At 43.8% G+C, this 22,314-nt stretch overlaps 1 pseudogene; it reads right to left on the reverse strand.

The window, feature by feature from the left end:
- Nucleotides 1–492: 492 nt before the first annotated feature.
- LOC123067982 (protein DETOXIFICATION 40-like) overlaps nucleotides 493–22,314 on the reverse strand; it is a 36,186-nt pseudogene continuing 14,364 nt past the window's right edge.

Consider the following 22,314-nt stretch of genomic DNA (forward strand, 5'->3'; position numbering starts at 1 on the left):
GGGCTGGTAGTGCATGTAATATGTGTGATGAAGTTATGCGCACACAGTGTCAAGTAAGGCATCACCCAACATGTGTGCATAGGAATGAAGAAATTTTTGCAATGTAGCATTTTCTCAAGATTTCCAAATTCCAGGCTCACTGGAGCCTGATCTCCAAAACTTTTCATTACCCTCTTCTGCATCATGGATGCGTATAGTCCAGCAAATTACAAATGTATTACAAAGTCGCCAAATAATGGCCTTACAAGGAAGTGGGAAAGACCAAAAACATAGAGGCACTCAAACGAAAGAAAGATGTAACTTGCCAACCAAGACTACAATATATACTAAGAAGCCTATCATTGGCATGTCATCCAAATCGGGACATAAATCAATGTGAGATTTAAGACACCGGAATTCAGTGCTTCTCACCCGCACGTTGACGGCGAGTCTCGAAGTCAGCACGCTTCTGTGTTGTTGAGATGCAAGCACACATCTAGACCAATCCACATATTAGTTATTGTCCTTGAAGCCTGTAAGGAGGGGCCCTTTCTTCTCATCCCACTTGTTCAACCTTTTCTGCGCCTCCTCTACCTGAAGAATGTAGAAAAAACAACTAATACAGTTAAGTATTGTATTTTTTCAACGCATATTTTTGATCAGTTTGCAGCAAGCATATACTCTCAAAAAGGTTCTAAATCATGTGAATGGAGGAACAGTGATGAGCAAGCAACATGTTTGCATTGTAGCTTGGCTGGGGCCTTTGACTTTAGATGTTAGGCTTTGGTGCGAAGTCTATTTCGTATTCGGCTTGGATTTCGGCACCCCTTCATCAAGTGGATAGGAGTTCCGAAAAATGTTTTCAGAATGATGGCTTTAGAATTACTGATGTACTACTTTGTAAAGTTCTTGTGAACAATTGATAAAATGACCGCATGCATCGACGAGATCCATAGGCCGGGGCTTATCCTCCTTTTTTTTAATGGCGACAACGAAAGCTATATTGTATCCTCGGTCATCAGGGAGTCAATTTAGCATTCATCATTTACACTTTTTTTACAAAAGAATGGAAATGTAAATTCAAATTTCTGTTCTATAGGTTTGATAACGAGGAATGCCTCTTTCGTCCAGAATGATTGTCTGCAAGGACGTTCCCCCAATCAAGCCACTCCAAATACCCTGCAAGTAGGCATACAATGCATCAACATACGTTAAAACACATAAGTGAAGACCTTGTCATCACGGAATATATATGGAAATTTCACAAAAAGATCCATTACCTTCGGGCCAAGATTGAAGAAAAACCCGAGAACAACACACTAGTAGAAAAAGGGCCTTTTGTCCCGGTTCGTAAGGGCCTTCTGTCCCGGTTTTGGAACCAGGACTAAAAGGTCGTTACTAATGCCCTTGGCCTTTAGTCTCGGTTCTTACACGAACCGGGATAGATGGGCCTCCACGTGGCCGCCGCAGCCAGCCCAGGAAGGGGGGCCTTTGGTCCCGGTTGGTGACACCAACCAGGACCAGTCCACGCGTCAGCAGCTGGCTAGAGCTGAGGTTTTTTTTAAGGGCTGGTTTAGGGGTTTTGGGGGTTAATTTAGGTTTTTATTAGGTGGGTAATAGAGAGAAGTGTCCTCTCTTATATATCTCCGTGCTTGGTTTACAAATGCTACTGTATGCCTAACGTTAACATGGCTTAGATTGAAGTGAAAGCAACATGTGGTGCATGTCAAAAGTAATACTAATCCTAACTTGATCAAGTTTGGATTGTACTACTTTCGACATGCACCACATGCATGGTGCCTTCACTTCAATCCAATCCATGTTCATTTCACCCGCTCGCATCATGCATCATCATATATAATAACAGGTTCTACTAATTAATCATCATCATACAACTTCTACTCGTTATTAATAACAAGTCATACGATCATCATCCTCATAGTCATCGAACCAACCCTACTTAATTGTTATTAGCACATGATCATCATTATGAGGTATAAATACCCTCTTTAAGGTAAAATAGCATACAACAATATAGACCCTCACTCTCCATTATGGAGAATGGAGATCATCCTGTCTCCAATTCTTGCGCTTCGCTTCCTTTTGCTTCCAAGAACCTCCTTACGACTTTTCATACATTTTTTCCATTCTTTGATTGTCATGTCTCCACTTCTTTTAGAAATCCGGTATGGACAGTTGAGATTTCTAGGACGACTTGGTTGTATGTTCAAAACATCAAGGCTACCGTGCGTATACATCAGATGAGGCACACAATCATTCAGGATTATCTGTTGAAAAACATAGTAATAACTTCATAGTTAGCAATGATGTACTAGTTTTAGAAGTATGCAAAAGATGCACGGATGTCGTAATAGTAAAAAATCTTACCGGGGTATCTCCATGGTAGTTACCGTAGTTCAACACGTGCACTAGTGGCACATATTGACCATAACGTTGAGGAGTTCGATTGTAGATATTGTAATTCTCAAGATCATTACAAAATGCGATCAGATGATTTTCTCCTTATAAGTTAATTCGGAGCCATCGGTGTAGTGGGTTTTGTCTACCATCTTCTGCACATTCTTTGAAGAATGAAAATAACCTGTCAATGGAAATAAGATGTGAACTATTTTGAAATAAAAAATATAAAATACTTAATAACTATGCTTGAGAAGATCACATAGGGGAAGAATGGAAGCGTATCAACAAGGACCCAAATGTCCATATTGTCTTGCTTGATTTCAGGATCACCAAGATCCATGGTGACAAGCATACCCTCATCAAAACCATACATCTTGCAAAGTGCTTCCCAATTTTTGCAACCAAAATAGGTTACACTCTCAGAATTGTACAACTTTACTTCAAAATCCACACCATGATGGGTCCTTAGGTGAATTTTCTTTGTTTCGATTCTTTCATGGTCTTCAAAACACATCCTCTCCAAGACATAGTGTCTTGTATAGCATGGGATAAGCTAGTCGAATTGGAAAAGATGAAAAGTACACGTTAAAATAGTTGAAGTCATGCTTAATTACGAAAAAAACTATTGTCGTTGTTGCGTACCGTTTCAACATCGAATGTCCCCTCGAGCTTAATACCGAAGCACCGATCTTCGTCCATCTCAAGGAACCTGTCGCACATACCTCGGTCGTCGTGGCACCAGTCGCACTCCCCCGGGCGGTTTTCGTCATCCGAGTACGACATTTTCTATGTTCATAATTCAAATATTAAACTTGTATAATTAAATATATGTACTAAAAAACTCTCAGCTCATGTGGTGTACATATTCGACCGCCGGTGATGGTAGCTCCTCCTTTCATTCCCGAGTGCATTACACCAAATTGTCTAGCACACGGGAATGAAGGAGAAGCTACCCCCACAACAACAGTCAGGATTCTTTGTCCTCTCATATATATATGGTTGGAGACTCTCCCTCACAGATTCCTCTAAGACATTTGCGACCGTCGGTGCTGGTAGCTCCTCTTTCGTTCCCGAGTGCATTACACATTGTGTATAGCACACGGGAACGAAGGAGAAGCTACCCCCATGACAACAGTCGGGATTCTTCGTCCTCTCATAAAGGTGGAGACTCGACAGACTTAAAGTCAACCCGAGGACTCATATTATAGGACTCATATTGACATGGAGATTTGGCTGGTCTCACCTCGAGGTCGGAGGGGGGTCGGTGACGGGGACGACGGCGTGGATGATGGAGGGGGCTCCTAGATTTCTGCGTAGTGCTCTCCAATTTTAGCATTCAAAGTAGGAGTACTTTTCCAATCTAAGCATTCAATAAGCAAAACCAAATCGTAAAATAAAGTACATCATCTCTTGTGTCCGTACATCGTCGAATATTATCACTAGTAATACTCCTCGAATACTATCATACATAGCATCGCTAATACAACTAGAACTGTAGCGCCCGACGGGTATCGTCGCGGGCGGTGGACACCCAAAGAGAAGGAACCATCACAGGATCATAGCTCCAGTGAGATCCCTGAAGAACCTGCCAGGTATTGTCGAACCTGCCATCCAACGCAACCATGTAGCGACGGACGTGCTCGTCCTCCTCGCTGGCACGGTGACGTACCACCTCTATAGTGTCCGGAAGCCTCGGCACCGTCACTGGCCCAGGCGACCACCACCAAACAAGGATCGGGTCAACAACGGGCTGGCTCCTCACCAACCTACGCCCCCGGAAGGTAGCACCTCCCAATATCAGCCCGGCGGAGCCCAGTCTCGGACATGGCCCCTCTGATCAAGCCGGCCTCCTCCGTTGAGTCGACGATGAGGATGCGGGATAGGCATCGTCGACGTCGATGCGGGATTAATTGCTTGAACTAAAAATATAAACTAGTTCTATTAATTTTCTTGCTAAAAATAAACTACTTCTATATATAGTAAAATAAAGTAGTTTTATTAAATCAAGTAGTTCAACTACTAAGCACTTACAATAAATAAATAAAGTTGTACTTACTAAAAGTAAACTACTTCTATAGTAAAATCAAGTACTTTTATTAAATCAACTAGTTCAACTACTAAGCACTTACTATAAATAAAATAAAGTAGTACTTACTAAAAATAAACTAGTTTAACTAGTTCTATTATTTTTCTAACTATTTATAATAAACACTTTCTTTTCTTATTTTCCTTTTTCCTCTCCTGCTTTTTCTTCTAAATATGAACATATACATAAATGACATTGATCATACATAATTTTCATATACATACACAATATGAACATATATACATAAATTGATAAAGAAAATTCTATGGAAAAAAATCATTAAAATTATATGAACAAAATTACAACAAAAAAAATCATAAAATTTCTATGAACAGGAAAAAATCATAAAAAATTGACATATTCTTTGCATATATATACAAAGATTTCATCGAAAACTTACAGCAGCTTGCCAAACAAAGGCTAATAGAAAAAAGAATAGAGGTATAACAGGCATAATATCCACGATTGGATTGAAAATAGCATAAGCTTCGGGTAATTTGGCAAAGAAAAAACTTCAGTTTTAATTTCGATGTATTCTGTAATGTAAATACAATGAAATTAATTGTGTAAAATGAAATTTCAATAAAATAAAAAAGGAGTCTTCATGTCCCGTTATCGAGGACCTCGTTTAAAAAAAATACGCCGTCTGGGAGCTTTACCAGGACTCACTAGAAAAACACCTAAATCCGGAAGTAATCTTAAAAAAAAATCAATTCTGGGAAAAAGGAGCAATATCGTATTCGTCTTCAAGAAAAACAGAAATTGCGTTTTCATTATGGTCTGACAGAACGATTCTATTTAAGAATGGGTATGCCATACACCCCGCGGGGATTGTAGTTCAATTGGTCAGAGCACCGCCCTGTCAAGGCGGAAGCTGCGGGTTCGAGCCCCGTCAGTCCCGAACTAGGGTTCAATGAATGGAGAAATTTATATTTCCTTTTTCCATGAAAAAAAGGGGCAGGGAGCAAGATCAAATACCCACAGGGCACCCTTACTTCACTTTTTTATTTTGCATCTCTCATTAAAGAGGCAGGGAAGGCGTATAGGAATTTTTTTCACTACTCCCGATCGATAAAGATAAAGAAAGACACACATACGATATGTGGATTAGTAGAATTTAGGATATTATATTACTCTATCTTTCTTTATATGGAATAGAGTACCGGTATTTTACCGGAATCCATACATAAATCGTATTCCCTTTTTAGTTCAGACCTCTTTTCCCCATCTCACTTCTACTGCTTATTTGGATGTCTATGTGACCCATAGAAAGTTGGTCATATAATACATACATAATTGTATGTATAACTATAAGAAAAAGGAAGGGAAATTGTATAAGATTAAGAAAGTATAAGATTAAGAAAGCTCGTGGGTTAGAGATATAGAAAAGAAAAAGTAGAAAAGGATTAAAAAAGAGGGAATTCCTAATCCAATCAAAAAACCCATTTTGGTCTTAGTGTGGATAGAGGATCTTCCTATGTTATACTATATAACTCTCATCCGTGAAATATAACTCTCATCCATGAATTGATTTGATAGATCCGATATTCATAATATTGAATTGATTCAGTATTATCAGAATGCAAGCCCCACCCTTGAATTTACAAGATACCCCTTTTTAATTTCTTCAATGATTAATTGGAATTCCAATTAATTATTTTGGCTGACTGTTTTTACATAAATAATAAGTAAAAAAGAAGTAGGAACTAGAATGAACAGTGCAGTAGCAATAAATGCGAGAATATTGACTTCCATAACCTCTTTATTTTTTATTTTCACAATAACTCGGGATGTAATCCCATGGAGAGGAAAAAGGGGTATCTTGTAAATTCAAGGGTGGGGCTTGCATTCTGATAATACTGAATCAATTCAATATTATGAATATCGGATCTATCAAATCAATTCATGGATGAGAGTTATATTTCACGGATGAGAGTTATATAGTATAACATAGGAAGATCCTCTATCCACACTAAGACCAAAATGGGTTTTTTGATTGGATTAGGAATTCCCTCTTTTTTAATCCTTTTCTACTTTTTCTTTTTTATATCTCTAACCCACGAGCTTTCTTAATCTTATACTTTCTTAATCTTATACAATTTCCCTTCCTTTTTCTTATAGTTATACATACAATTATGTATGTATTATATGACCAACTTTCTATGGGTCACATAGACATCCAAATAAGCAGTAGAAGTGAGATGGGGAAAAGAGGTCTGAAATAAAAAGGGAATACGATTTATGTATGGATTCCGGTAAAATACCGGTACTCTATTCCATATAAAGAAAGATAGAGTAATATAATATCCTAAATTCTACTAATCCACATATCGTATGTGTGTCTTTCTTTATCTTTATCGATCGGGAGTAGTGAAAAAAATTCCTATACGCCTTCCCTGCCTCTTTAATGAGAGATGCAAAATAAAAAAGTGAAGTAAGGGGGCCCTGTGGGTATTTGATCTTGCTCCCTGCCCCTTTTTTTCATGGAAAAAGGAAATATAAATTTCTCCATTCATTGAACCCTAGTTCGGGACTGACGGGGCTCGAACCCGCAGCTTCCGCCTTGACAGGGCGGTGCTCTGACCAATTGAACTACAATCCCCGCGGGGTGTATGGCATACCCATTCTTAAATAGAACCATAAGAAGATTCGATTCGTCTTTCGTACTCTAAGAAATAGACGAATCATATACTACATACCCACATATTATACGTGGGTATAGTGAGAGTGACATAACTAGTATGTCGTGATTTTTTATCACTAAAAATGGATAATAATCCAGCCTTCAATAAGAAAAACTCTTTTGTTTGTAAGAAAGGAATGAGAGAGATATGGATTAGAAAAAAAATTTCCCTTTTTTCTTTATCGATCGGGAGTAGTGAAAAAAATTCCTATACGCCTTCCCTGCCTCTTTAATGAGAGATGCAAAATAAAAAAGTGAAGTAAGGGTGCCCTGTGGGTATTTGATCTTGCTCCCTGCCCCTTTTTTTCATGGAAAAAGGAAATATAAATTTCTCCATTCATTGAACCCTAGTTCGGGACTGACGGGGCTCGAACCCGCAGCTTCCGCCTTGACAGGGCGGTGCTCTGACCAATTGAACTACAATCCCCGCGGGGTGTATGGCATACCCATTCTTAAATAGAACCATAAGAAGATTCGATTCGTCTTTCGTACTCTAAGAAATAGACGAATCATATACTACATACCCACATATTATACGTGGGTATAGTGAGAGTGACATAACTAGTATGTCGTGATTTTTTATCACTAAAAATGGATAATAATCCAGCCTTCAATAAGAAAAACTCTTTTGTTTTTCTTCCATTTGTTTTTCTTCCATAAAATAAAATGTCTGATCTATAGAAATAAAAGATAAAGAAAAAAGGGAAATTTTTTTTCTAATCCATATCTCTCTCATTCCTTTCTTACAAACAAAAGAGTTTTTCTTATTGAAGGCTGGATTATTATCCATTTTTAGTGATAAAAAATCACGACATACTAGTTATGTCACTCTCACTATACCCACGTATAATATGTGGGTATGTAGTATATGATTCGTCTATTTCTTAGAGTACGAAAGACGAATCGAATCTTCTTATGGTTCTATTTAAGAATGGGTATGCCATACACCCCGCGGGGATTGTAGTTCAATTGGTCAGAGCACCGCCCTGTCAAGGCGGAAGCTGCGGGTTCGAGCCCCGTCAGTCCCGAACTAGGGTTCAATGAATGGAGAAATTTATATTTCCTTTTTCCATGAAAAAAAGGGGCAGGGAGCAAGATCAAATACCCACAGGGCACCCTTACTTCACTTTTTTATTTTGCATCTCTCATTAAAGAGGCAGGGAAGGCGTATAGGAATTTTTTTCACTACTCCCGATCGATAAAGATAAAGAAAGACACACATACGATATGTGGATTAGTAGAATTTAGGATATTATATTACTCTATCTTTCTTTATATGGAATAGAGTACCGGTATTTTACCGGAATCCATACATAAATCGTATTCCCTTTTTATTTCAGACCTCTTTTCCCCATCTCACTTCTACTGCTTATTTGGATGTCTATGTGACCCATAGAAAGTTGGTCATATAATACATACATAATTGTATGTATAACTATAAGAAAAAGGAAGGGAAATTGTATAAGATTAAGAAAGTATAAGATTAAGAAAGCTCGTGGGTTAGAGATATAGAAAAGAAAAAGTAGAAAAGGATTAAAAAAGAGGGAATTCCTAATCCAATCAAAAAACCCATTTTGGTCTTAGTGTGGATAGAGGATCTTCCTATGTTATACTATATAACTCTCATCCGTGAAATATAACTCTCATCCATGAATTGATTTGATAGATCCGATATTCATAATATTGAATTGATTCAGTATTATCAGAATGCAAGCCCCACCCTTGAATTTACAAGATACCCCTTTTTCCTCTCCATGGGATTACATCCCGAGTTATTGTGAAAATAAAAAATAAAGAGGTTATGGAAGTCAATATTCTCGCATTTATTGCTACTGCACTGTTCATTCTAGTTCCTACTTCTTTTTTACTTATTATTTATGTAAAAACAGTCAGCCAAAATAATTAATTGGAATTCCAATTAATCATTGAAGAAATTAAAAAGGGATTAAATAAAAAAAATCCAAGTCTTAAATGAAAGGATCTGGTTGGAATCTTAAAGTGTGGTAGAAAGAACTACATATAGTTTTTTCTACGACACTTTAGATTCTTTCTATTATATTATCTTTGAATCTACATAGAATAGAATAGATTAGTAGATTGAAATAGTTAAGTAGTCTAATTCAATTTCGCCCAAAAAGAAGGCAGCTACGTCTGAGCTAAACTTGGATATGGAAGTCTTCTTTCGTTTAGGGTGAAGTAAGACCATATACAAACATGCATATTCAACAATAATATCACCAAAAAAATCTATGAACAGAAAAAAATTCTAACACAATATGAACAAATTACAACAACTCAATCAACTACACATCTAAATTAACTACACATCTAATTAAATTAGGAAAATTCATATATATGAGCTCACTGCGCGGCAACGACGACAGTGACGGGCGCGGCGACGGCGACGGCAATAGTGAGGGGTGCGGCGACGGGCGACGATGAAGCAGGGCACGGCAACGGCGACGGTGAGGGGCCGCGGCGACGAGCGACGAGGAGGCAGGGCCGGCGGCGTCGGGGCACGGAGGCGTGGGGCGGTGACGGCGTCTGGGCGGCGCGGGACGGCTTCGGGGCGGCGCGGGACGGTGTCAGAGGCAGGGGCGACGACGGTGATGACGAGGCGCAGAGGGGCAGCCTGGCGGCATCGTCGGGGCGGGGAAGACGAACTGAATGAAAATTTTCACAAGTGCTAGTTATATAGACGAAGCATTGGTACTGGTTCATGACAGCAACCGGGATGAATGCCACCTTTAGCCCTGGTTGGTGCCCCGCCTCCTGGCAGATTGACCCATTTGCATTTAAACAAAGGGACCTTAAAATCATGTCCGTAGTCAAGTTCCCGTGTGTCCACTATGTAACCATAATATGCGTCTATTCCCCTCTCGGTTGCTGCATCAAAGCGGACACCGCTGTTTTGGTTGGTGCTCTTTTGATCTTGGACGATCGTGTAAAATGTCTTCCCATTTATCTCGTATCCTTTGTAAGTCCATACAGTCGAAGATGGTCCCCTGGACAACGAGTAAAGCTCAGTACAAATAGCGTTCTCACCTCTGAGACATATGTCCAACCAACTGCTGATAGTCCTGATGTGTTCACTTGTAATCCAGTCGTCGCACCGCTCCGGGTGTTTGGAGCGCAGACTGTTCTTGTGTTCATCGACATACGGGGTCACCAAGGTAGAGTTCATTAGTACTGTGTAGTGTGCTTGAGAACAAGAATATCCGTCCCTGCATATTATTGAGTCCCCTCCAAGCGTACCTTTTCCAGTCAGTCTGCCCTCATACCGCGATTCAGGGAGACCTATCTTCTTAAGGCCAGGAATGAAGTCAACACAAAACCCAATGACATCCTCTGTTTGATGGCCCATGGAGATGCTTCCTTCTAACCTAGTGCGGTTACGGACATATTTCTTTAGGACTCCCATGAACCTCTCAAAGGGGTACATATTGTGTAGAAATACGGGGCCCAGATTGACAATCTCGTCAACTAGATGAATTAGGACGTGTGTCATGATATTGAAGACGGATGATGGGAACACCAGCTCGAAACTGACAAGACATTGCACCACATCACTCCTTAGCCTTGGTATGATCTCTGGATCAATCACCTTCTGAGAGATTGCATTGAGGAATGCACATAGCTTCACAATGGCTAATCGAACGTTTTCCGGTAGAAGCCCCCTCAATGCAACCGGAAGCAGTTGCGTCATAATCACGTGGCAGTCATGAGACTTTAGGTTCTGGAACTTTTTCTCTACCATATTTATGATTCCCTTTATATTCGACGAGAAGCCAGTCGGGACCTTCATACTAAGCAGGCATTCAAAGAAGATTTCCTACTCTTCTTTGGTAAGAGTGTAGCTGACAGGACCTTCATACTGCTTTGGAGGCATGCCGTCTTTTTCGTGCAAACGTTGCAGGTCCTCCCGTGGCTCAGCTGTATCTTTTGTTTTCCCATACACGCCCAAGAAGCCTAGCAGGTTCACGCAAAGGTTCTTCGTCACGTTCATCACGTTGATCGAAGAGCGGACCTCTAGGTCTTTCCAGTAGGGTAGGTCCCAAAATATAGATTTCTTCTTCCACATGGGTGTGTGTCCCCCAACGTCACCTGAAACAGCTAGTCCGCCGGGACCCTTTCCAAAGATTATGTGTAAATCATTGACCATAGCAAGTACGTGATCACCGGTATGCATGGAGGGCTTCTTCCGGTGATCTGCCTCGCCTTTGAAATGCTTGCCTTTCTTTCGACATTGATGGTTGGTCGGAAGAAATCGACGATGGCCCAGGTACACATTCTTACTGCATTTGTCCAGGTATATACTTTTGGTGTCAGCTACAGTTCGTGCATGCGTGGTATCCCTTGTTTGTCTGTCCTCAAAGGTTACTGAGAGCAGGCCAATCGTTATGGTTACAAACAGCAACGCATGCAGGTTAAATTCCTCCCGTCCGTGCTCATCACACGCATGTACACCGTTTCCATTCCACAGCTGTAAAAGTTCTTCAACTAATGGCCTTAGCTACACATCAATGTCGTTGCTGGGTTGCTTAGGGCCTTGGATGAGAACTGGCATCATAATGAACTTCCGCTTCATGCACATCCAGGGAGGAAGGTTATACATACATAGATTTACGGGCCAGGTGCTGTGATTGCTGCTCTGCTCCCTGAAAGAATTAATGCCATCCACGCTTAAACCAAACCATACGTTCCTTGGGTCAAGTGCAAGCTCATCCCAGTACTCTCTCTCGATTTTTCTCCACTGCGACCCGTCAGCGGGTGCTCTCAACTTCCCGTCTTTCTTACGGTCCTCACAGTGCCATCGCATCAACTTGGCATGCTCTTTGTTTCTGAACAGCCGTTTCAACCGTGGTATTATAGGAGCATACCACTACACCTTCGCAGGAACTCTCTTCCTGCAGGGCTTGCCGTCAACATCACCAGGGTCATCTCGTCTGATCTTATACCGTGATGCACCACATACCGGGCATGCGTTCAAATCCTTGTACGCACCGCGGTTGAGGATGTAGTCATTAGGGCATGCATGTATCTTCTGCACGTCCAATCCTAGAGGGCATACGACCTTCTTTGCTGCATACGTACTGTTGGGCAATTCGTTATCCTTTGGAAGCTTCTTCTTCAATATTTTCAGTAGCTTCTCAAATCCTTTGTCAGGCACAACATTCTCTGCCTTCCACTGCAGTAATACCAGTACGATACCCAGCTTTGTGTTGCCATCTTCGCAATTGGGGTACAAACCTTTTTTGTGATCGTCTAACATGCGATCGAACTTCAACTTCTCCTTTTCACTTTCGTAGTGCGTCTTTGCATCGACAATGACCCGGCGGAGATCATCATCATCGGGCACATCATCTGGTTCCTCTTGATCTTCAGTAGCTTCCCCTGTTACAGCATCATCGGGCACATCGTCTGGTTCCTCTTGATCTTCAGCAGCTCCCCCCGTTGCAGCATCGCCGTATTCAGGGGGCACATACTTGTCATCGTCCTCTTCTTCTTCGCCGTCTTCCATCATAACTCCTATTTCTCCGTGCCTCGTCCAAACATTATAGTGTGGCATGAAACCCTTGTAAAGTAGGTGGATGTGAAGGATTTTCCGGTCGGAGTAAGACTTCATATTCCCACATTTAGGGCATGGACAACACATAAAACCATTCTGCTTGTTTGCCTCAGCCACTTCGAGAAAATTATGCACGCCCTTAATGTACTCGGAGGTGTGTCTGTCACCATACATCGATTGCCGGTTCATCTGCATGCATTATATATAATTATGTGTGTCAAAAGTAAGAAGATCAGACACATATCTATCTAAAGAAAGAAAATCAGACAAGTATCTATCTAAAGTAAGAAAATGAGAAAGAAGATAAGAACAAGAGGCTCACCACGGTGGTGCCGGCGACGAGATCGGCGCGGGTGATCAATGGCGGTGAAAACGGGGACGGGGCGTGACAGACCGCTAAATCTAGAGAAATCTCGGGAAAATGGAGCTCCGAGGTCGAGCTTCGAGAGGAGAAAGCTTAACTAGTGTGGCTCGGGCATTTCATCGAACACCTCATGTGCATAGGAGGTGAGCTAGAGAACCCAAATGACCTTCCCTCGCCGGCCAGAAAAAACAGAGTGCTCTGCCGCGGCGATGCGTATATATAGGCAATTTATTTGTCCCGGTTCATGCCATAAGCCGGGACTAAAGCCCCCCTTCTATACCAGTTTAAGGCACGAATCATTACCAATGGATGTGGGCCAGGAGCTCGGCCCATTGGTCCCGGTTCGTGCCTAGAACCGGGACAAATGGGTCCAGACGAACCGGGACCAATGCCCGCGAGGCCCCGGCCGGCCCCCTGGTCTCATGAACCGGGTCTAATGCCCCCCATGGGTCCCGGTTCGTGAAGAACCGGGACTAATGGGCTGACCAGGCCCAAACCAAAGCCCTGTTTTATACTAGTGACACCGAGTGGAACGCCTATGATGTAGTAAGAGCCAACATTCACGTAAGCAACGAATTGTTGCCATCCACATCCAACAACAACACCTGATGTTTCCATGCATGTTAGTAAGTTTTAATCACCGTGAATATGTGGTATCTCAAGAGAGAAAATATGCATCACAAAACATGGTAGACTTGTTTCCCACATTTGTACCTTCACGTTTTCCCTCTAAGGGCCTACACCTTGTATAACCCCATTCTTTTCTTGTACTTTGATACTACAAAAACTATATCCCTGAAATACGTGTGATCTCAATATGAAAAGTATTGCATCTCAAAACATGATAGAGATGTTTCCATCATTTGTAGCTTCACTTTTTTTCCTAAGGGCTTACATCTTGTAGTATCAATTCTTTCTTTTTTCCTTCTCTTTTGCGAAATAGTACCACATTCTTTTCTTTTACTTTAATAATACAAAAACTAATAAAACCATGGTAGGGAAACCTACTATATTCCTAAAAAAATATGATAGAACTATAACTGACTAGCCTGGAACTTTGGAGAGAACTTTGCACTGTAAATAATTTGGTGCTATTTCTAACACTTATGACGCAGTTGTAGCACAAATATGAAAGCGTCTACCGTCATTTCAAATATAGGCGTAGGTCATCTCGCAATACTCTGGTATGTTGGAATTTATTAACTATGAAAAAAATATTGAATTAAAAAACTGAAAATTCCACAAGAATTATAACGTTAAACAACACAGAAATGGGCTCCTGTTGTTCTAATAATACACCTGCCATCTACACTTCCTATAATTTTGTATTAACGGGCTAGTTAAGAATCAAGAAATCACATGTTCGTCATGTAAAAAATGTCCAAAATTAGCTGTCAGTACAGGTTGGATGCCACCGAGAACGAGCGTGACACTACTAGGAAAAAAAGCTATAGATATGACTGATTCTAATGGCGCACCAGGCAAGTAGTGCGCCACTACTATATACTAATGGCGCGCCGGTTGCTCGTGCGCCATTAGTGTGGAAGACACTAATGGCGCACCGTGCTCACAGTGCGCCACTACTATTGATTTTTTCCCTATTTTTCCATACAAACTAATGGCGCATGGACGGCAAAGTGCGCCATTACTAGTTGGAAGTAGTAATGGCGCATGACCAATAAAGTGCGCCATTAGTATATATTTTTTTTTACTTTTTTGCAAACCTACTAATGGCGCACTATGCCAAAGTGCGCCATTACTAGTTTAAACTAGTAATGGCGCACTTTTCCAAAGTGCGCCATTAGTATACATATGTTTTTTTTTACTTTTCTGCAAAAAGTACTAATGGCGCACCACCTATCGGTGCGCCATTAGTAACCAGGGTTACTAATGGCGCATTGTGCGGTGGTGCGCCATTAGTAACCTGGGACGAACAAGATATTTTGGACAACCCACCTACCCACTCACTTTCCCCACTTCATTCTCTCCACTCGTCCTCCAAGCTTGTCTCGGCTGCCTCCTCCTCCTCACCTCATTTCCATCATAGATTCATCAAAATTAAGTGGTGAAATCACCTTTTTTTGATAGGTAAGTAAGGGGAAAGCTATCTTCGTGATGTAGATCTACTTTTTTTCTCCCTAGCTCGCTCCAACAACGTGCACATGCACTCTTTGTGGCCTAGCTAGATCTCTGTATGTTTGTGGTGTTGCTTGTGTTTGTGGTATTGCATATATGTTTGTGTTTGCCAATATTTTTCCGGAATGTTGATTCATTTCCATTTCGGCGAGAATTTTGGCACTATGCATTCTTTTTGGTCCTATTTTTAGGGAAGGTCATGCCAAATTTTTTCTTGGTTCTAAAATATCGTTTTGCTCTACCCCGCAGGGGACCATGGTCCGCACGATGACCGAAGGCGTCCTGAATAGGTTTTTGAGCTCCGCGAAGGCCGAGATGCTTCAAAAGAACGAGAAGGAGATAAGATGTCCGTGTCGAAGATGCAAGCTGAAGAGCCTTATTGCGGACCCGGATTCCGGGCAGGTGCGGGACCACCTGCTCTTGCGTGGTTTCATGGATGGCTATCAGTGGCAAGGTGATGAAGATGACTATGAAGTCGTCCATGGGGCCGGGCAAGAAATGAGGAAGGGCAACAAGACAACCACCACGGCGAGGGCGGGCAAGAAGACGAAGAATCTCCAGGACATGATCACGACGGTGATGATGTACACAATCATCATGTAGAAGATGTCGTACATGATGATGAGGAAGATCAAGACGAAGGGCATGATCATGAAGATGAAGATGCCGGAGCAGACGACGATGGAGGCTGGGTGCAGGACCCTCATATTCAAGAGCTGCTTCGCAAGCAGACGGATAACGCAAGAGCTGCCGCCCGAGAGAAAGCCAAGCTGGATCAACTGGAGATAGACGCGGTTACTCTATTGTATGAAGGATGCAGGCCCGAGGATACCCGCCTGAAAGTAACGCTCATGGCTCTGGAGATGAAGGTAAAACACAAAATGACCGACGCATGCTTCGACGAGAACATGTCATTCTGGCACGAATGTCTTCCCAAGGGGAACAAGTGCCCGACCAGTTTCCATGAGGCGAAGAAAATCGTGTGTCCTTTGGATTTACCGCACGTGAAATACCATGTGTGCATGAACAATTGCATCATTTATCGGGACGAGCACGCGGAGTCTACCATATGTCCGGTGTGCGGCGCACGCAATACAAGAAGAGGAAGAAAGCTCCTCGAAAATCGGTGTGGTACTTTCCGATCACTCCTCGTCTACAGCGGTATTTTGCGGACCCTAAGGTAGCAAAGCTCCTGCATTGGCACGCGGATAGGGAGGAGAAGAAGCGGGAAGATGACGGAAATGATCCGGAGATAAATAAAAAAGACAAGATGCTGAGTCACCCTAAGGATGCGAGCCAGTGGCAAGCGTTGAACTTCGAATACCCAGAATTTGGGAAGGATCCAAGGAACATCATGCTGGGCGCGAGCACCGATGGAGTCAATCCGTTTGGCAGCCAGAGAAGCACACATAGCACCTGGCCTGTGTTTGTGTGGATGTACAACCTTCCCCCCTGGTTGTGCATGAAGAGGAAGTATATTCACATGAGTATGCTAATTGAAGGGCCAAAACAACCAGGGAACGACATCAATCTGTATCTGGGGCTGCTGAAGGAGGAGCTAGACACGCCGTGGAAAACGCCAGCCAATACGTGGGACGCCGCAGAGAAAGAATATTTCCATATGAGAGCCGCACTGCTCACGACGGTGCATGACTATCTTGGTTACGGATATCTCGCGGGGCAGGTAGTCCACGAATTTTCTGGATGCGTAAGGTGCATGGAGGACACAACGTATCGCCAGCTAGATAGAGATCCCGGGTCTTCGAAAACCGTGCTCATGGGACATCGAAGGTGGCTTCGCGACGATGACCCGTGGAGGAAACGCAAGGATCTGTTCGATGGTGAAACCGAACCCCGAAAACGCCCGTGTACGAGGAGCGGCGAGGAAATAGACGAGTTGTTGAAAAATTGGAAAGACTGCCCACTGCCGGGAAAGAAGCAAAAGGCGCCAGAGCCGGGAAAGAAGCGAAAGGCGCCAGAGCCGCTGCTGAAGGTATGGAAAACGAGGTCTGTTTTCTGGGACTTGCCGTACTGGAAGATCCACCGTGTGCCTCACAGCCTTGATGTCATGCATATCACAAAGAACGTTTGCGAGAGTCTGCTTGGTACCCTGCTCAACATGCCAGAGAGGACCAAAGATGGGCCAAAAGCAAGGGCAGACTTGAAATCAATGGGCATCAGGCAGGACCTTCACGCTAATGATGATGATGATGATGATGATGATGATGATGATGATGAGGCGAAGCAGGACACAGAAAGTCGTCGCAAAGGCAAAAAGGCCAAGAAGACCAGAAATGACTACCCTCCCGCGTGCTTCACTCTAAGTCAGGAGGAGATCGAGCAGTTTTTCACCTGCCTCCTAGGAGTAAAACTTCCTTACGGTTACGCGGGGAAGATAAGCAGATACCTAGACCCAGCGAAGCAGAAGTTCAGCGGGATGAAGTCTCACGACTGTCACGTGCTGATGACGCAGATACTTCCAGTTGCAATCCGTGGGATCATGGACACGCACGTCCGTGAAACGCTATTTGGCCTATGCAACTTTTTCGATGTCATCTCTCGGAAGTCGATTGGCGTGAGGAAACTCAGAAGGCTACAGGAAGAGATCGTGGTGATACTATGCGAGCTTGAGATGTACTTCCCGCCAGCATTCTTCGATGTTATGGTGCATCTGCTGGTCCATATCGTGGAGGATATCACCCAACTCGGGCCGACGTTCCTGCACAGCATGATGCCGTTCGAAAGGATGAATGGTGTCATCAAAGGATACGTTCGGAACATGTCACGTCCAGAGGGAAGTACAGCCAGGGGCTTTCTAACCGAAGAGTGCATCTCCTACTGCACGAATTATCTAGGCATCGAGAACCCCGTTGGTCTGCTCGTCAACAGGCACCTCGGCAGGCTCGCTGGATGGGGTCACCGTGAGGGTCGCTGCCAAATGCATGTCGACTTCGAGGGTCGACTCGCTGACTTTGAAAGAGCAAACCTAGTCGCGCTACAACACATAGACGTGGTCGATCCTTGGGTGGTAGAGCATAAAACCTTTGTTGAGAAGACGTACAATGACCGAGGCCAACAGAGGACGGACGAAGATATACTCAAAGAGCACAACTCATGTTTCACGCGTTGGTTCAAGCAGAAGCTTCTGTCGTACCCTTTACATGAGGATTCTTCCGCGGAAGAACAACTCATATTCGCCTTGTCACAGGGCGCCGAGCACAACCTGATGACTTATGAGGCGTACGATATCAACGGCTACACATTCTACACCGAGGACAAGGATATGAAGAGCGATGGTTATCAGAACTCCGGGGTAACCATGGAATCCTACACCAGTAACGACAAGGACAGATACTACGGAAGGATCGAGGAGATCTGGGAGCTGAGCTACGCTGGAGAGAAGGTGCCGATGTTCCGTGTCAGATGGGCCAAGAGCGTCCTAAAAGAAGACCGATATTTCACCACCATGGTTATACCCGAAGCCAAATCCAAGACCGCGGGCGCAAACGTCACCGTGAAAAATGAGCCATGGGTACTGGCTTCCCAAGTGGACCAATGCTTCTTCATTACCGACCCGCCAAAGCCCAGTCGTGTTGTCGTGAGGAGAGGCAAAAGGAAGATCATCGGAATGGATGGAGTAGCCAATGAGCAAGACTTCGACAAGTACGGCGACCCGAAGATCGAACATGACGACGATGATGAAGTAGCAGCACACAACCACAGGAAGAAGCAGGACCATCCTACCTAAAGGACGTCCGTTCCACAGAAGAACTCCATTTGCGAAAAAGAAGGGCAAGAAGATTGTGAACAGATAGCTAGCTAAGATCGATTGTATTTAAATCGTAGTCTTCATTTCTCGATTGTATTTCATGGGCACTTTTTGATATCATGAATATTTTTAAATTTCATGGACACTTTTTGAAATCAAGAGGACACTTAAATTTCATGGGCACTTTTTAAATTATTACTGTTTTTATAAAAAATATTACTATTATGATTTAAAAAGTTTGAACATATTTAAACACAAATAAATATAAAAAACAACATTTAAAATGCATAAAAAAATATTGGGGAGCCTGGGAATCAAACCCAAGACCTCTTGGTGTGTGTGCTGCGTGCTGACCAGTCGGGCTAGTGGGTGGGTTCTGTCGTAGATAGGGCTAGGTTGTAGATAGGGCTAGTGGGTTAGATTAAAACAAAATTCTAATAGCGCACCGTGGGCTGGTGCGCCATTAGAATAGTCGTACTTCTGGCGCACGAGTGGGTGGTGCGCCATTAGAAAGCTTCCCCCACACTAAATCCCTAATCTCTCTAATCTCTCCCCTGCCTCATCGATCTCACCCGCTGCCCCCCGTGTTCGCTGTCCCCCTCGCCGCCCCCCTCGCCTCCTTCGCCGTCCCCGAGCCCAGTGCCGCCTCCCTCACCGTCCCCGAGCCGAGCGCCGCCTCCCTCGACGTCCTCCCGCCCAAGCGCCCCCTCCCCCCGTGGCCCCGCCTGCGCGCTCGATGTGCTCGCCGTCCAACACCGCGCGGCCTGCCCAGGAGGACCGCCGCCGTGTTCCTCTTCGACTACGAGGACCTGGACGAGCTCGGACGCCCAGGAGGACCGCCACCGCTCGACGCCCTCGACCGTGCGGCCTGCCCAGGAGGAGCGCCACCGCTCGACGCCGAATTCGCGCCGCCTCGACTAGCTCCGGCTGCCCCGAGTCGCCCTCGACCTCCCAAGTGAGCACCCGAGCCGCTTCCCCCTCTTCCCCCTCTTTATTTCCTTCTGTGTGTTCTAGGGTTGGGGGTTGGAGAAATTTGGACAACGAAAGGGGGTTGGAAAATTAAGTAGCTAGGGTTTTCCAAATGTTTGTAGTTTTTGTCTGTCATAATGCAACTAAGCATACTAGTCTCAACTAAGCATACTAGTTTTTTGTAGTGAGACAGTAAGATAGTGAGACAGTAAGAAGGAAACTTCCCAGATTATGTAGAAAGAAAATACTTGGTTTGACAGCAAATACCATGACATGAATCAAAAAACATATACGGTGGGAAAAATAAAATGGCAGAAACCTGGGAGGTTCTGGTTTGCTGTATCTCCACCAGTTTGGGTTGGTGAATGTGGATGATTTTTTTATCCTGTGAACTCATTGTACTGCTACAAGAATTTGGTATCATCATGGTGTAATTTTGTTAACATTCTGCTTTTGTTAGATAGTGGCTTCACCTAATCTAGAGTGATACAATTTTCCTTCCCATTTGGTATCATCATGTTCAGTGTATACAGTTATAACATCATGTGGGTTTTTTAAGTCTGTTTACAGCTCATGTGGGTTTTAACATCATGTGGGTTGGTGAATGTGGATGATTTTTTTATCCTGTGAACTTGAATGTTGCAATGTTGTTTTCTTCAGAGGCTACTGTCAAAAACATGAGCTACTATCTTGCAAAGATGATGATCATCTTGCTAGTTTGCTGGGTTTTGTCTCCGACCATCGTGTCGTGATGAATTTGCAGGTACGCCGAGAGGCCCTTGAGTTTGCCGGAATGTTGATTAACTTCCGTTCCGGTAAATTCGGGTACTCCATATGTCCTATTTTCAGCAAAGGTCATGCTGAAATTTTAGCATGACTTTGCTAAAAATAGGACATATGGGGTACTTGCGACTAATGCATGGACCGGGGTATCTTAGTACTTACTTAAGTAGGATCAAATGCCCCGCCATTCTTGCTGCATTAAACCATAGGTGGCAATAGAGCCAAGTGATTAGTGCCAAGTGATTAGGCCCAACTTCGGGTGCCTCGGCTTAGGCTTTTAGGGTGCCTCGGCGTCGACAAACCCTAAATGATGAAAGCTTAGGCTTTTAGGGTGCCTCGGTGTCGACAAACCCTAAATGATGAGACCATGATCTTGTTCCTTGACAATAACCAACTTTTTGACCAAACTTTTTTCCCCACTAAGAGTGAAACATGGCCCACAACGATGACGCCGGTGGTTCGGGCGGCAAGCAATTTTGGGAGCTGTCCCAGGAGATGGAGGAACAACCTCACTGCTATGAGGATGCCGCGGAAGACACCGATCTTGATTACACAACCCCTAGTGGCATCGGGGATGACACCACTGATGGTGCCACCGAGGATGCCACCACTGATGATGGCGCATAACACACAGATGGCAGCCAACCGAAGAAGCAAAGGAAGGACCGGCGCCCGAATGCGCTCCGCACCCTCAAGGAGGAATTCACTCAAGTGGACTCCGACGGGAATCCAACGGAGCCCAAACATATAGTCAAGGGGTACTCGGTTCAGCTCGGGTGCATTCTCCGGAGCACCGTCTCGATCAACACCGAGAACCTTAGGCATAAGGACCAAGGGAATTTGTGCAGCCTCCTCTTCACGAAGCTGCACGAATGATACAAGTTCCCCGCCGAATTTTAAAACACACGCCTCTCAGGGAATAAAGTGAATAGTGCCGCCCTCACGAAGATGAGCACGACCCTGTCTACTTGGAGAAGTGCGGTGAAGAGAATGATTGATAAAGGTGATAGTTATGAGAAGATCAAGGCGAAATATCCTTTGATGAGCGAAGATGACTACAAGGAGTTCAAGATAAAGTGCGAGAGCAGTGCAACCACCGAATCAAGTCAGTGGGGGAAAGAAATGCGGGAGTTGAACTTAGGGGAACACAAACTCAGTCCCGGCGGTTACAGAGTGGCGGAGCCTATATGGGACAAGGAGGACGCGGAGCGTGCCGAGCAAGGCCTACCGCCCCGCTTCGAGAAATACAGCGGTAACAAGCAGACCAGGAACTATGTCAGGGCCTAGTACAAGGAGGACCCGATAACAAAGGAGCTTACCACGGATCCGAAGACCAGGGCGCTTGAGCTTGTTCTGGTAAGGAATACACCCCCGCATAATTAGCTCCATATGGTTGCACTCTAACTAATCCCCAATATTTCTAAATGGTTCACGTTCCTTTCGCAGGAAACTGAAAGCAGTAGCGCGGGGTCGTCTCAGAGCTCCCCTTTCGACAACCCTTTAAATAGGGTGTTGAACATAATGAAAAGCAAGGATAAGCTCACTAAGCCGACGT

This window comes from Triticum aestivum, chromosome 3B, assembly GCF_018294505.1.
Source record: "Triticum aestivum cultivar Chinese Spring chromosome 3B, IWGSC CS RefSeq v2.1, whole genome shotgun sequence".
In the NCBI taxonomy this organism is placed as follows: domain Eukaryota; kingdom Viridiplantae; phylum Streptophyta; class Magnoliopsida; order Poales; family Poaceae; genus Triticum; species Triticum aestivum.